This window comes from Schistocerca americana, chromosome 1, assembly GCF_021461395.2.
Source record: "Schistocerca americana isolate TAMUIC-IGC-003095 chromosome 1, iqSchAmer2.1, whole genome shotgun sequence".
Taxonomy (NCBI): domain Eukaryota; kingdom Metazoa; phylum Arthropoda; class Insecta; order Orthoptera; family Acrididae; genus Schistocerca; species Schistocerca americana.
Genome location: NC_060119.1, coordinates 762,517,713 through 762,532,973, shown reverse-complemented (window position 1 = coordinate 762,532,973; position 15,261 = coordinate 762,517,713). Strand labels below are relative to the sequence as shown.

Genomic DNA, 15,261 nt, shown 5'->3' with positions numbered 1-15,261 from the left:
ATGTCTCCGTCTGCTAATGGCGTGGTCGTGAACTTTTGGGGTCAGTGTTATTTTGTGGTGGAACTCCATTGATGCTCTCTTGTTTCGGGGTCAAAATGGAGAGCCCAGCTTTCATCAGCTGTTAAATGTTGTTAAGGAACACGTACCCTCGTGCTCAAAACACAAAAGAAATCATTGACAGATGTCCAATCTCCTCTGTTTCATGTCAGGAGTCAGCAGTCGAAGCACCCACCGTGCACATAGTTCCCTGTACTGCTGTTCTACGGCGATGGCCTGTACACGGTTTCGTGGTATGTCACACTTACCTGAGAACTGCGTCTGTGTTATCAGACTATTTTCTCTGATGAGTTCAGCAACCCCAATTCCGATGAGTCTTGTCGGTTGTCGTACGCGGTCGTCCAATCCGAGTTCTGTCACACACGTTGAGATTAGCACCACCGTTTCCCTCATTACCAGCACGAACAGCTCAACGTCGCACATTACTCATGTCGTGTTCCTCTTACAAAGCTTTGATTCTTCTATGGCTTTCAATTGGAGGCACATTTTCAACTCTTATAAACTTTATCATAGTACTCTGACTCACTTGCATTACATACCAGCATATAACACGCTACATCTCGAAGTTCTCTATCAGCAGAAGTTTGCAACTTGCGTCAGAGAAGAGGTATAATCGACCGAGAAATACACTTGACATGTAATACATCAATCAATATTGAGCACAGAATAAAAAATTCGGTGACATTACTTTTCAGCAGGCAACGGCCTTGCCGCAGTGGAAACACCGGTTCCCGTGAGATCACCGAAGTTAATCGCTGTCGGGCGTGGTCGGCACTTGGATGGGTGACCATCCAGGCCGCCATGCGCTGTTGCCATTTTTCGGGGTGCACTCAGCCTCGTGATGCCAATTGAGGAGCTACTCGACCGAATAGTAGCGGCTTCGGTCAAGAATACCATCTTACGACCAGGAAAGCGGTGTGCTGACCCCACGCCTCTCCTCTCCACATTCTACACCGAGGATAACACGGCGGTCGGATGGTCCCGAAGACGGAGTTTTTTTTCCCTCATGCCCTCGTAGCTACCACCATGCGATCGGTTTGACCTCAACCTATCTGTTACCAACAACAGCACAGACCAGTACCGTGCTGAGCAAGGGAGGTGGTCGCCGGAACGCCTGAAATGTAGCCTTAGGTCAGAGCTGATCGCCGTAGAGCCGGTCGCTGTGGCCGAGCGGTTCTAGGCCCTTCAGTCCGGAATAGCGCTGCTGTTATGGTCACAGGTTCGAATCCTGCCTCGGGCATGGATGTGTGTGATGACCTTAGGTTTAGGTTTAAGTAGTTCTAAACCTATGGCACTGATGACGTCAGACGTTAAGTCCCATAGTGCCTAGAGCCATTTAAACCATTTTTTGATCGCCGTACAACAGTGTGGTGGCAGCCAGGATCCGACCACGTCGCGATCATGAAACAGCGGAACATCAATGGAGTGGTGGGGAAGTCATAGTTTGGATAAGCATAGTGTGCGGAGTCTTTTTGTTATCAAGGCTAATCGGTGGACTGATCAATACTGGAACAGGATCCTCCACTCTGTCACGTAACTTTAAAGTCAACGTTTCGACGATGGGTTCGTCTTTTAGGTCTAAAATTTGCGATCGGAACTCACACAACCAGTGAAAACCATTCTCCAGGAGATAGGAATCAACGGGATGGAGTGGTCAGTATCGTCGGCTGACGTGAAACGGGTTGAGCTTATTTGGAAACTGGAGTGCGTCGTCACAGGACCCCTGCCCACACAGTGGATGAGCTCAAGACGGCCATAGTCGCACAATGGGATGGGCTGAGCAGCAGTGTCTCAGCGACTCTCTGGACAGAGTGGTGAGGGAGCTGCTGGGGTATTAGAATGCACGCGGTGCAGCGAAGCGGTACTGAACGTCGCGCAGATGCAGATTTTTATTTCGCAGATGTGTAATTTCGGACAGACTATTTTTACACAGCATGGCTTTTCTTTACTTTGTTTGGTTCAAATGGCTCTGAGCACTATGGGACTTAACATCTATGGTCATCAGTCCCCTAGAACTTAGAACTACTTAAACCTAACTAACCTAAGGACATCAGATAACACCCAGTCCTCACCACGAGGCAGAGAAAATCCCTGAACCCGCCGGGAATCGAACCCGGGAACCCGGGAGCGGGAAGCGAGAACGCTACCGCACGACCACGAGCTGCGGACTTACTTTGTTTCATAAGGCTTATTTTTCATTCCCTATTCCTCTTGAATCTAGGCCAATATACGTTCGGAAGTATGCAGGTAGCGCTAAACACTTTTTGTCCAATTTAGTTTCTGGTGACGCTTATTTCACTCAGTTCTACACTGATGGCTACATTCATATTAGACACTACCGTGGTAATCAAAATCTGGCACCCTGTACAGTTAAAATTCACGGAGGCAACACGGCAATTATGACGAAAAAAGCACCTCTACTTCTACATACTGACGACAATATCAACGCTACGATATGGGGATGGTTTTCAGAAGTCAAGTTACTTACCATCCTTCAGCCATGAAACGTGATTTTTTTTCAAAGAATATTCTTAAGAATTTATTTTACTTACTAGCGATTCATCAAGAACATTAACACATTTAATCACACTGTGTAAGCATGAAAGTACTTGCCAGGGAGTAACTGATGAAATCATAACCAAATTCTTTTTATCAAACGGGAATTTTATTCCTAAAAGCATTTTTTAAAAGAAACAGATTTAAAATTATAATCAGAAAGCACCCTCTTAATATCAAGTTACAGTTTATTCAGAGGCAGAAAGAAACAAGTTTTGAGTGTATGAGCTTTCGGGCAGAGAACCTTGCGGCTCCCTTTTGACACGGCCGTAGTTACGAGCGCTCACAAAAGCCTCTGAAAGACTAGACTGGTGCAAATCTGCAACACACCAGATTACTTTAAACTAAAAGTTTTAACAATTTACACAAGCACACAAACTATGCACCCACGTAGGACGGATGGAAATGGTACAAAACACTAACAATTAAAATATTAACTTTGGCATCGAAGGTGCAACTTGATTTTAACTTCTAAGAAAACTCTTACGGTGAAAGGGTGGCAACTTTATATACTAAAATGATTATTTAAATAAAAACCCATGAAATGCAATCGTATATAAAATTCTGCAAGGTTGGCCAAACAAGTTAAGATGCTCTACAGTACACAGATACCGCCTCTCAACATCATAGGCAAGATCAAAACATATTTCAGGTATTGGGCCGTTGCACTCCAAGCAATAAATTCGTTAACACACCAAATCCGACAAACATGACAGAGGCAGCTCCGAACGACAGACAGACACACACTAACTGCCTAACAAATGCGGACGAGAGACAGACGAGCAAGCTGGGGACGAGAGACTGACCAAGAAAACAATTAGAATTTAACAAGAATAAATCACACAACATATCACCAATCACTTCTTATAAACTGCGATTTCTCGAGAAGACCTGGCGCAGCACCCCCAAATCGCTCTCCCGAATCGTCCAGTGCCAGCCGCTTCAACGGACGCTGGAAAGAGCGCCGATCTCCCGTCTCACGGCGTCGCAGCTCGCACCGGCCAGACTGATGTCGTGGGTTGACTCCTGTTGCTCTCGTGTCGACCGCGAAGCCACTACCCCTCGCTATACAGCGCGGCCCACTGGACTCACGTGGCGACCTCACATGCGCCGACGCTCAAGACGGACAAGTCATCATGTGTCTCAGTGCGCGACCGACCAAACGATGGATCCAACCGCCAATGACCAATGCCTGAGCAAACTCGAGCGGACTGGCGGCCTAACGCTCAAACTCAGATGCACGAACTAAACTCCGACCGGGCGACCACTCACTGAGTTCTCTTACTGGCGGAGTGGAAAGACTCTCATTTTGCCGGCTTTAAAGGTTGATCCGAACGACAGACAATCTAGCACTCCGAACGACAGACAGACACTAACTGCCTCACAAATACGGACGAGAGACAGACTAGCAAGCTGGGGACGAGAGACTGACTCAGACTGACTGACTGACTAGTTCATAGCGCCCCTTAAATGTACGTGAACAGGCAACATTTCCCGCCAGAGGGAGACACCAAAGCTGCAATTGCCACAGCGGCGCCACCGCCAGAAACGGAGGGCGACTGCTTCACACTACGTGCTGCGGCGCGCTCTTCAAAACAGCAATTTTTACCACGGCTCAAGCCGACAATATCTGCCGTATTTCAGTAGGAAAATGTGGGGCCACATGTAACAAAAAACGAAAGATATCTCTGACAGGTGTCGCTCTTTCCCTAGCCTGCAAGTTCGCTTGACATGCTTTGTGCAACACAACATAATTGTCGATTCGAAGGTTGCCATAATCAATGTAATAATTATTTTTCTTTATTTAACCAGACATCAATAATAAGTATAACACGTGGTTGACACCTAGTTAAATAAAAGCAAAAAAGATTCACCTGACATGTCGCCAATCGAATAGTTGTAGGGTACGGCCGGTGTCGCGGTCGTACAGCAACTATAGTTTATGGACTTGTACAGAAACCAGGTGCAGCAGGATTCCACAAGAATTGGTATCTGACCCCTCATAAATTGTGTGCTGCAGCTGCAGTAACTCTGGTTGCAGCATCGTACCATACTGAATTTTTAGAATGAGAGATCGAGTATCATTCTGTAATTCTAATGATTTAAATATTCCTACGAACCTCGGGTATGGTATAATGTTCATTTCACTCAGATTTGTATTTATAGGCTTTCAGTTTTAAACCTGGCTTTAGAGCAGGAGGTACTGGTGCGACAGTGAAAGGGACTTTCGTCACCAGTACGTAGCTGGTCTCGGAAACCATGTGGTGGAGTACAGTTCTACATCACCCTACTGTGCGCGAATGACCTTCTCTACTATGGGTGGAGATGTTAAAATCGTGTTCCACCTTGATGCTGTTGAAGAAGAACAGCCTTCCATTCTATACTTAAACATAATAAGACAAACGTGGCACTGCAGTGCGCTGACACTAGTCACAGACAGACGTTACTTTGGATTACGTGCCAGGATGAAAGCATCACTAACTATGATGAGCTCAGGATCGTAGTATAGGCTTCTTGCTTCGTTCCAGCCCTCATTGAACGACTATGGGTATGGTGTAAACTTAAAAATCTGTCTTCAACCGCGAAGTTGCTTTCCATAACGCCTGTGCCTTACTATGCATGGTCTAAGGGGGTAACTCTTGCTTCTGTAGAGGAGCCTGGCTGGCATTACCCCACTGCGTCACCCAGCCAAGCACGCGTTATTGAACGAATGGCCAAAGACAGTTCAACAACGCATCAGTCACCCTCATTTAGGAGCATCCGTTAGCCTGATAGCAATTTGCACGAGTGAGAGGGAACGCGGCATTATATGTTGTGCTGCAAGCAATTTAGTTGTTTCATTTCGAGAGCCAGGCTGCGGATCAGACAGCACAGTCTGATCCCTTTATGCAGCTTTAAATTATCCGGAGGCATATTTTTCGGAACACGCAGTGATCTCCCGCAAATTGTGTCAGGTGCTCGACAAATTTGTCGCGACAACCGCCGGGCGGCGGATTCTCCGAAACGAGCTCGGCGCTCGGTTTGGCGGCGTCTGAGTACGGTGGGGTGGCCAGGGGCGCCGCCGCGGGAACGCGCCCGCTAATTGGCTCATTAGCGCCCGCGCTACACGTTTATTGGCCGCGGCACGCCGTCCGGCCCCGGGGCTTCCCCGAGCCGACTACCCCCACAGAGCGCGGCGGCTCTCACCTGGCTCCCGCCGCTCGCTGCAAGCGCGCGTTCCACAAAGTCCGGCTACGCAGCCGTTCGGATAACTGAACTTTAAATGCCCATCAAAAGGAAACATTACGAAATAAATGATAAATAGTGCTTTATTCGGTATTAACTGGTACATGCTCTTTGAACAGATAAAAAGGGCGATAAACAAAAATGATAAGAATGCAGAAATTATCTCATTAATTAGCATAGCCTACAAAGTGTTCTCCAAGATTCTCCACAAGAGATTATAACCATATTTGAAAGGGAGAATAGCTAAGAAAAAAGCAGGATTTATGAAGAATCGATTCACCACAGAGCAGATATTTGTACTGGAAGAATCAGAATACTGGGAATACAGCAAAACAGTGGCGATATTGTCTGTTGATTTTAAGAAAGCCTAAGACAGCATAAACAAAGAAAAACTGTGGGAGAAAACGTAAAAGTTTGGAATACCAAAGAATATTAAAAATTTTGTAAAAGTTGACGTAGAAGGCTCAAAAGGTATGGAGAAAATGTATGGGGAATATTCCATGGCTTTTGACATAAAAATAGGAGCCAGACAAGGATATGGAATATCACCACCCTTGTTCAGCGTAGTAATACTGTAAATACTGGATACAACAGGTGACACAGAAAAGAAAATTAGCATAGGAAGAAGATGAATGTCCTGGCCTTTGCGAATGACGAAACACTAATCGCTGATGACCTGAAAATACTGGCAAGGAAGCTATTTCAAAAAGCAGACGAAGTCGGGTTAGAAGTAAATAACGAGAAAACAAAACCCATGAGTGTAAAAAGAAATTACAGGGTAAAAATGCGGGAAACCACACAGATTCATGACCACCTGTTTGAAGAAGCAGAAGATTTTAAATATCTGGGGGTTGTAGTAAATGAAAGAAATGATCAGTAAGAAGAAATAGAACCGAGGACAAAAGCAGCATCCAGAGCTTCATATTCACTCAACGAATTACTTTCAACCAACATTTTATCAAGAGGAGAAACCAATATTGTTATATGGGGCAGAAATATGGAAAACAGATAAATACACAGGGAGAAAGATAACGTTTTTGGAGAATAAAGTCCTGTAGAAGATATTTGGACCAATATGTGAGAGAGAAGAATAGCGAAGAAGAAAGAACAGGGAGCTCAGGGAGTTATATAAGGAAAAGTACTCTTGCGGAAGGCAAGACAAGGTGGCTGAAATGAACCGGGGGCATATACGGAAGAGAGGAGGGATACGACTGAGAGAAATGTCAGCGAAGGAACCCAGACAGGCGAAGTCCTTTAGGCAGGCGGAAAATAAAAATGGAGAGACCAGGCTTCCAAGGATATTCAGATAGTTTGCGAAGATGCCAAGAACAGGACGCTGTGGAGGAGGATACTTGGAAGAGGCCAAAAGCTGCTGCAGTTTGTGGGTCCAGGGGTAAAATAAAGCCCCTCGCCTCACCCACGAACAACATACATACGTGTGGTGGTAGCTCAACGATACAGACACCCACAGCGTAGTTGCAGAGAGGTGTGGCTAGCACACTTTTCCTGAAGAAAGGCAGCAACCTTTTCAGCAGTTGCAGCGGAAAAATCTGGATGACTGACTACCTGACCTTGTAACATCAGCCATATGGCCTTGCTATGTAGGCACTGCGAAAGAAAGAGAAGCAAGAGAAAACTAGAGCCTTTATATTCGTTGTAGAGAGAGAGCTCCTTATAATATTTGATGATGACGGCATTCTTTTGGGTAAAATTATGCAGAGATGACGCTTATACAAGACACAGCAAAGACCAGTCCTTGGACAGAACAACAACAACAACAATAACAAAATAAAGGGAGCGAAAGGTGATGTACAATTTGTACAGAAAGAGACAAGACGAACATCAACTAAGTTAAACAAAGAGTATGGGGCGTAGTCCAATTAAACTAGATGGTGAACCCCACAGGCTGTGGCTAAGCCATGTCTCCGCTATATCCTTTCTTTCAGGAGTGCTAGTTCTGCAAGGTTCGCAGGAGAGCTTCTGTAAAGTTTGGAAGGTAGGAGACGAGATACTGACAGAAGTAAAGCTGTGAGTAGCGGGCGTGAGTCGTGCTTCGGTAGCTCAGATGGTAGAGCACTTGCCCGCGAAAGGCAAAGGTCTCGAGTTCGAGTCTCGGTCGGGCACACAGTTTTAATCTGCCAGGAAGTTTCATATCAGCGCACACTCCGCTCCAGAGTGAAAATCTCATTCTGTAAACTAGATGGTGCTGAGTGAGTAGTAGATGAGACACAAAAGGTAGTAAACTAGTATTACTATTTGGGAAGAAAAATAATTAACGACGGCAAAAGTAAAAGGGATACGAAATGCAGCCTGAGAATGTGGCGGAAAGTGTTTGTGAGAAAGAGAGCTTTGGTTTTCTAATCTGTTTAAGAGTTAAGGTTTTCTAAAAGTATGTATCTGGAGTGTTGCCTGACTCGTTTAGCTGAAGTACTTAAAGTATACGCAACTTCTAAAATACTAAACAGAAAAAAAGGCAACAAATCAAATCCAAAACCGCTATTAACATAAAATATTTTTACCAAAGTTTTCAGTTTTAGTTAATTTGTGGTACAAGTTCCACACGTCTCGATGTTAAAAATTAACAACAAGATTTAATTAAAAGATGCATGCTACAAAATTGCCTCCCCTCCCACGCAAAAACAAGTCAGATCTACTTGCAAGGTGAGTGCGTGACGTCGAACGCCCAGAACTGCACTGAAATGTATTTTGAAAATAAATCGAACACTTGTAAAGCCATTGGCTTGCAAAACGCGACTGTTGTCTGTTAGCGCCGTTCGTTGATGGCATGTTGTACCCGCACTAACCAATGGTTGGGTGAGCAGTAAAGCTGCAGTAGGAGGCTGTCTTTTGGAGTGTTCGGTCGTGGGTTAGAATGTACAGAGTATACATCCACATCATCAGGCAAATTAATCCCATGAGTGTTGTCCAAATGTTATAGGCCTTCAGTTCCGACGCGCCGAATAAGGACACGCAATCGAAGTCGAAGATATGGGGTTCGCGAGTATGTTGTATGGCATAATAATTCACATATATAATGGGAAGGACGCAGAAACCTCCAAATGGAAGTCAGTACGAAACATCTCCACCAAAAATGTCGACATGATACTGATGATATATTTTGTTTCTTCCCGTTACGGAGGTTCCGCTCGTAGACCTTGAACCGGTGATGATTCATATGGTTCTGAGCACTGAGGTCATCAGTCCCCTAGAACTTAGAACTACTTAAACCTAACTAACCTAAGGACATCACACACATCCATGCCCGAGGCAGGATTCGAACCTGCGATGGTCGTCACACTAAGCAATGCTTGTAACTTGGAACGTAAACGTGGTACGCAATTAACAAATGTTACCTTGAATGAGATTTTCACTCTGCAGCGGAGTGTGCGCTGATATGAAACTTCCTGGCAGATTAAAACTGTGTGCCGGACCGAGACTCGAACTTGGGACCTTTGCCTTTCGCGGGCAAGTGCTCTACCAACTGAGCTACTCAAGCACGACTCACGCCCCGTCCCCACAACTTTACTTCTGCCAGTACCTCGTCTCCTACCTTCCAAACTTTACAGAAGCTCTCCTGCGAACCCTGCAGAACTAGCACTCCTGAAAGAAAAGATATTGCGGAGACATGGCTTAGCCACAGCCTGGGGGATGTTTCCAGAATGGAAGCAGGAGAGCTTCTGCAAAGTTTGGAAGGTAGGAGACGAGGTACTGGCAGAAGTAAAGTTGTGGGGACGGGGCGTGAGTCGTGCTTGGGTAGCTCAGTTGGTAGAGCACTTGCCCGCGAAAGGCAAAGGTCCCGAGTTCGAGTCTCGGTGCAGCACTCAGTTTTAATCTGCCAGGAAGTTTCAAATGTTACCTTGTTATGTAGAAATTAAAATGTGTTTCTTTCGTGGTTTTTTCGTTATTTCTCTTCCGAAAGTCCTTACAAATGTCTGCACAAAGTTTCGTTGTCCTACGATCACTCGTTTTTCGTGGGGGCCTTCTCAAGTAGCGAAAGTTTAATTTTAACGACCCTGTGTATAATCTCGTTCACAGCAGAAAACGCACCATTCTCTAGCTGAAAGCAGCATGGTCTAAGAACGTCCTCAAGCATCGGGCCACAATCCTTCCTCAGGTTAGACCGCGTTACGTCTTCCACGGCGACTACGGGAACGGGAGTCGGTAAGAGCCCGACGGCCCCACCCACTAAAACTCTGGCTGCGCTGACTTACGACCCCGAAACCCACAGCACATTCCCGTAGTAACAGTTCGGCTGCAACTTAACTGCGCAGTTAAACCGAGCAGCACTGTTCCGTTCGCCTGTCAGTGTTTGCACGGCGCGTCCAGCCACTGAACAATCTTGGATGAGAGCACCCGCTAGCAGGCTGTCAGGATCGCGCCGCCGGGGCCTTCATTGGCGAAACAAATTGAAACCCAAGGGTACTTTCTTACAGGTCTCCAGACTCAGATGCACGTAACGACAGACCTATTGTACTAGGACAGTTACTTTTTGCTCCGTTTCCCAGATGTCAGTTACCTGTCCCACTTCTGCTGTAAATGTAACAAGTGACGTCCAAGAACATGCCATTCTTTGGCATCGCACTTCAGTAGGTACTGTACTAAAAAATGTAAACGTAAATGTCGTGTGACTAGGGCCTCCCGTCGGGTAGACCGTTTGCCGCGTGCAAGTCATTCGATTTGACGCCACTTCGGCGACTAGCGCGTCGATGGGGATGAAATGATGATTAGAACGACGCAACACCCAGTCCCTGAGCGGAGAAAATCTCCGATCCAGCCGGGAATCGAACCCGGGCCCTTAGGATTGACATTGTGTCACGCTGACCACTCAGCTACCGGGGGCGGACGATACTGTACTTAATTGACAATAATGAAGGGATAGCCTGTCAATAATTACCGAAGATTTTTAGTCTCACAAATGGAGTCGGTATTTTTTTCTCTTATAACTTCTTCGTTCTCTGCCGTCGAGTTTCTTGGATGGTACATGCCTAAAAATAGGTCAAAACAGGGACGCCATTTTATTACATCACTACTTCTTTATATTACATGTGAGTGTCTGATTTATTGAAATATTTGTTTAGCTACAAGAAGTGATATTTCATTTTCCAAGCTACGTCATTTGCAACATCATCTTCTCCAAAAAGATCCTGTTACCATAGAATTTTATTTATTTTCCCAGCGGTTGAGTGTTCCGAAACAGCGAGTGAGAGGTACTGTCCACCGTGCTGAAGTCGCGATGCGTTCCCGGTCACCAACCAGAACAGTTTACCATCCAACCCAATTTCTTGGCTTAAACAAAAAGATAAATAAAGCAGGTAACTTATACGTATCAAAGATGATGGATCAATAAGCAGAACGCGAGGGGATAGAAAATATGATTCGTTATGATAGGTGTAGCAGTAATCAAAAACTAAAACAAAATCGCGGGATCCTATTAAAGTTCTTTGTCGTTATTCTTATTACATTCTACTTTACAATTTTACCTTGCATTGACGTGCTTAAGTCAAATGGAAGGGCTGTTTGTTACAGAAGTTCTTCCAAGTTTTTAATTTCGCAGTAGATCCAGAAACACTTCTTCTAATTTAGCATTCGGAGAATCATGGTTAACATACCCGCATGCACCTTTATGGCTTCAAGTAACCTCTGCGAAGCCCGCCCGGTTAGCCGATCGGTCTGACGCACGGCTTTCCGGAGCGGGAAGGAGCGCCTGGTCCCCGGCACGAATCCGCCCGGCGGACTTGTGTCGAGGTCCGGTGCGCCGGCCAATCTACGGGTAGTTTTTAGGGGGGTTTTCCATCTGCCTCGGCGAATGCGGGCTGGTTCCCCTTATTCCGCCTCAGCTACACTATGTCGGCGATTGCTGCGAAAACAAGTTCTCCACATACAACCTCTGCGAACGTTTTAGAATGTGTGGCCAAGGCATCCCGAGCTTCCACTCTCGTCTCTCACGATATATTTTTGTCTGCATCGTAGAAAACAAATAAAACAGTACTTTCCACGTCTTGGTATTTTAAATGACATTGAATAACCGAATCTTGATATTAGCTGCCATATAGTCCAGTGACAAGCTGTACTTCGTGAACCCGAACTCAAGCGGCAACATTTCAAAGATTACCCACACCATTTTCTGAGCATTTTGGTAACAAGAGACCCAAAGTCTCTGGTGGATTGTTACAAACTGGATTTTGTTTGCTTTCTTGCTCCCATTCGTCTTTGTGTCTGCATCGCCCTCGGAATAACTGCACAACAGTCCAAACGTCGGCTGTAAGTGGAGTGTGTTGGGAACAAATCCGTTCCGTTCTCTCCCTGCACTTGCTGCTAACAACAATTCCCTCTTTGCTCTTCGTCCACAAGCTTGCAGTTTACAGCACTGCTCGATTCTGTCTCGGATTTGTTTTTCAGGCAGTGTTAGTTTGTTCGTTAATGATATACAGCACGATGGATAGGTTTACTAACGAAGAGTTGCTCGGTGTGCACCTCGTGTGTGGGTTCACTGAAGACAGTGGAAGAGCGGCGCAGAGACACTGTGCTGAGCTGTTCTAGGAGCGACGGAAACGCCATTGCAATAGTTTCACGTCTGAGGTTGTTGAAATGGTCTCTTTGGTATTGTACATTCGGTGATAGCACATTCCAGTAGTTTTCACTTTTACAAAGATATTATCAGAGAAAGACAGATAAATGAGATTACCAGTCGTAATTAAATTATTACTCCGTAACAAGCCACCAGAGAACACGGGCCCCTGAAACCGAAACACTCGGAAAACATATCTGAACTACTTCCGAAATTTTGTCGAAGGTGTTCCGGTTCACATGCTACACTCTTCAACAACAGCAGAACTGAACTTCAGATATTAATGACGACGATGTCGACGGGATATTAAACCTAATCTTCCTTCATGCTTCCTTTTTCAGCTGAACTGACTTACTTATATGGTAGCCTTAAGGATGGCGGAGACGCGTCGTTACTTGGGCTCCACGAGACAATGAGGGCGTTGAGAAGCATTCTTGAGCAACATTCGGAGTGATTGGTCCCTACTGGGTTCAAGGCACTCACGTCTCAAACGATGGCGCCCCTGATACATACACGTTAGTAGAACGTTCTCCAGCACGTGGCAGCGATGGTACAGCAAGTAGAAATATGCGCTGAAGGAACAGTCACTCTTGGGTGCACGGATGTATTTATTATTTGTTTATCAATGACACGTTTCGCCTGATACATGCATCTACGGATTGGCCAAATATAGATGTTGTTAGGTGCATTAGATACAAAACATACAGAACGCCCCAGAAAATAACTGTGAAAAAACTGGCAACACTGCGCGGTGTCCTTGTTGAAGCATGCGTCGTAGTCCTACGAATGCAAAACAGGGACCTACGTAGATCGGTTCCCATGCAAACATGTCGGAGGTGTACTTGCTCATGTCTGGGCTAATCCTGTTTTGCATTATTGGACTACGTCTTCAACAAGGACACCATGCAATATTTCCAGTTTTTTGAAAAGGGCAATTATTTGCCGGGACGCGCAAGGTTTCCAGGTTTTTGACGAAGGCAATTATATGCTGGGACGTTCTGTATGCTCGGTACCACCTAATATTCAGCCAATCTGAAGGTGTCTGAATCAGGCGAAACGAGTCATTGGCAAATAAATAATAAATACATTGTTACAACCAAGACTAAAAATCTGCATCAGACCTTTGGAACTGACACTTGTGTTTGGCAGAACGTTCATAGAACCACTTTCAGGCTCTTTTCGACCATTCTACTCTCGAACAGTATTTGGCTGAAATCTTTCCGTACTGGCTCTGTTTTCTATTATTTTATGTTGTGGTAATACAAAACGAGCTGCCCTACTTCGAACTTTTTCGACGTCCTGTGTCAATTCCACGTGGCATCGCGCCCATCTTGCATAGCAATACTCCACGAAAGGACGGACCAGAGGAGTGTAGCCCGTCTGTTTAGTAGATTTTTTGCACCATCTAAGTGCTCTCCCAACAACACGAAGTCTCCGGTTCACCTAAATAACATTTTCTACGTAATTGTTCTAATTTAAGTTGTTCATAATTGTAATCCCCCTGTATTTAGATGAATCGACAACGTTTAAATTTGTACGATTTTTCACGTAAGCAAAATTTAACGGAACTTTATAGTACCTTCGTGCAGAACCTCACACTTTTCATTGCTCAGCGTCAATTACCACTTCTCCACCATGTAGATATCGTGTCTAAATCATTTTGTAACTTGTATTGACCTTCTGAGGAGTTTATTGTACGTGAATGAGAGCGTCAGACGATTGCTGACAGCTGCTCAGATCGCCTGCTAAACCGTGTATATAGATCAAATACAGAAGAGGGCCTTTCGGGATCTCCACATCTCACTTATGTTTCACTCGATGACTTCCCACAATCTACGACGAACTGCTACTCTTCTGACAGAAAATCGCGAATCAAGTCGCACAACTGATACTCCATAGGCATGCAATTTTGTTAGAACCTACTTCCAAGGAACCCTGTCAAAAGCCTACTGAAAATCTATCAACTTGAAATCCGTTGCCGATAGCACTCATTACTTCGTGTAAGTAAAGAGCCAGTTGTGTTTCACAAGGACTATATTACTTTTGTTTCACAAGAACGATATTTTCTGAATCCTTGCTGGCTGTGTATCAACAGATCTTTTCTTCGAGGTATTTCACACTGTCCGAACACAACAGATGTTCCAATATCCTACTGGAAATCGATCTCAGTGATGTAGGTCTGTAATTTAGCGAGTTACTTCTGCTTCCTTTTGGTGTATTGTTGCGACCTGTGCAACTATCCAGTCTTCAGGTACGGATCTTTCGTCGAGCGAGCTGTGGTTTATTGTTGCTAAAAATAGAACTACAGCACAGTCCGGAAAGAAACCTAGTTGGTACACAGTCCGGACCGAAAGACTTGCCTCTATTAAGCGACTTACGCTGATCCGTCCGCTTCGCCAGCTGCACGGTCAGCGCGGCGGATTGCTAACCCAAGGGGCCCGGGTTTGTGTCACGGCCTGATCGGAGATTTGCTCCTCTCGGGGACTAGGGACAAACGAAAAAATGGCTGACATCGAAATAAGTGTCCAAGGAATAGAAAAGCAACTGGAATCACTCAACAGAGGAAAGTCCACTGGACCTGACGGGATACTAATTCGATTCTACACAGAGTACGCCAAAGAACTTGCCCCCCTTCTAACAGCCGTGTACCGCAAGTCTCTAGAGGAACGGAAGGTTCCAAATGATTGGAAAAGAGCACAGGTAGTCCCAGTCTTCAAGAAGGGTCGTCGAGCAGATGCGCAAAACTATAGACCTATATCTCTGACGTCGATCTGTTGTAGAATTTTAGAACATGTTTTTTGCTCGAGTATCATGTCGTTTTTCGAAACCCAGAATCTACTATGCAGGAATCAACA

At 45.3% G+C, this 15,261-nt stretch overlaps 1 pseudogene; it reads left to right on the top strand.

Moving 5' to 3' along the window:
* The first annotated feature begins 754 nt into the window (after window positions 1-754).
* Window positions 755-872, top strand: LOC124559576 (annotated as a pseudogene).
* The last annotated feature ends 14,389 nt before the right edge of the window (window positions 873-15,261 follow it).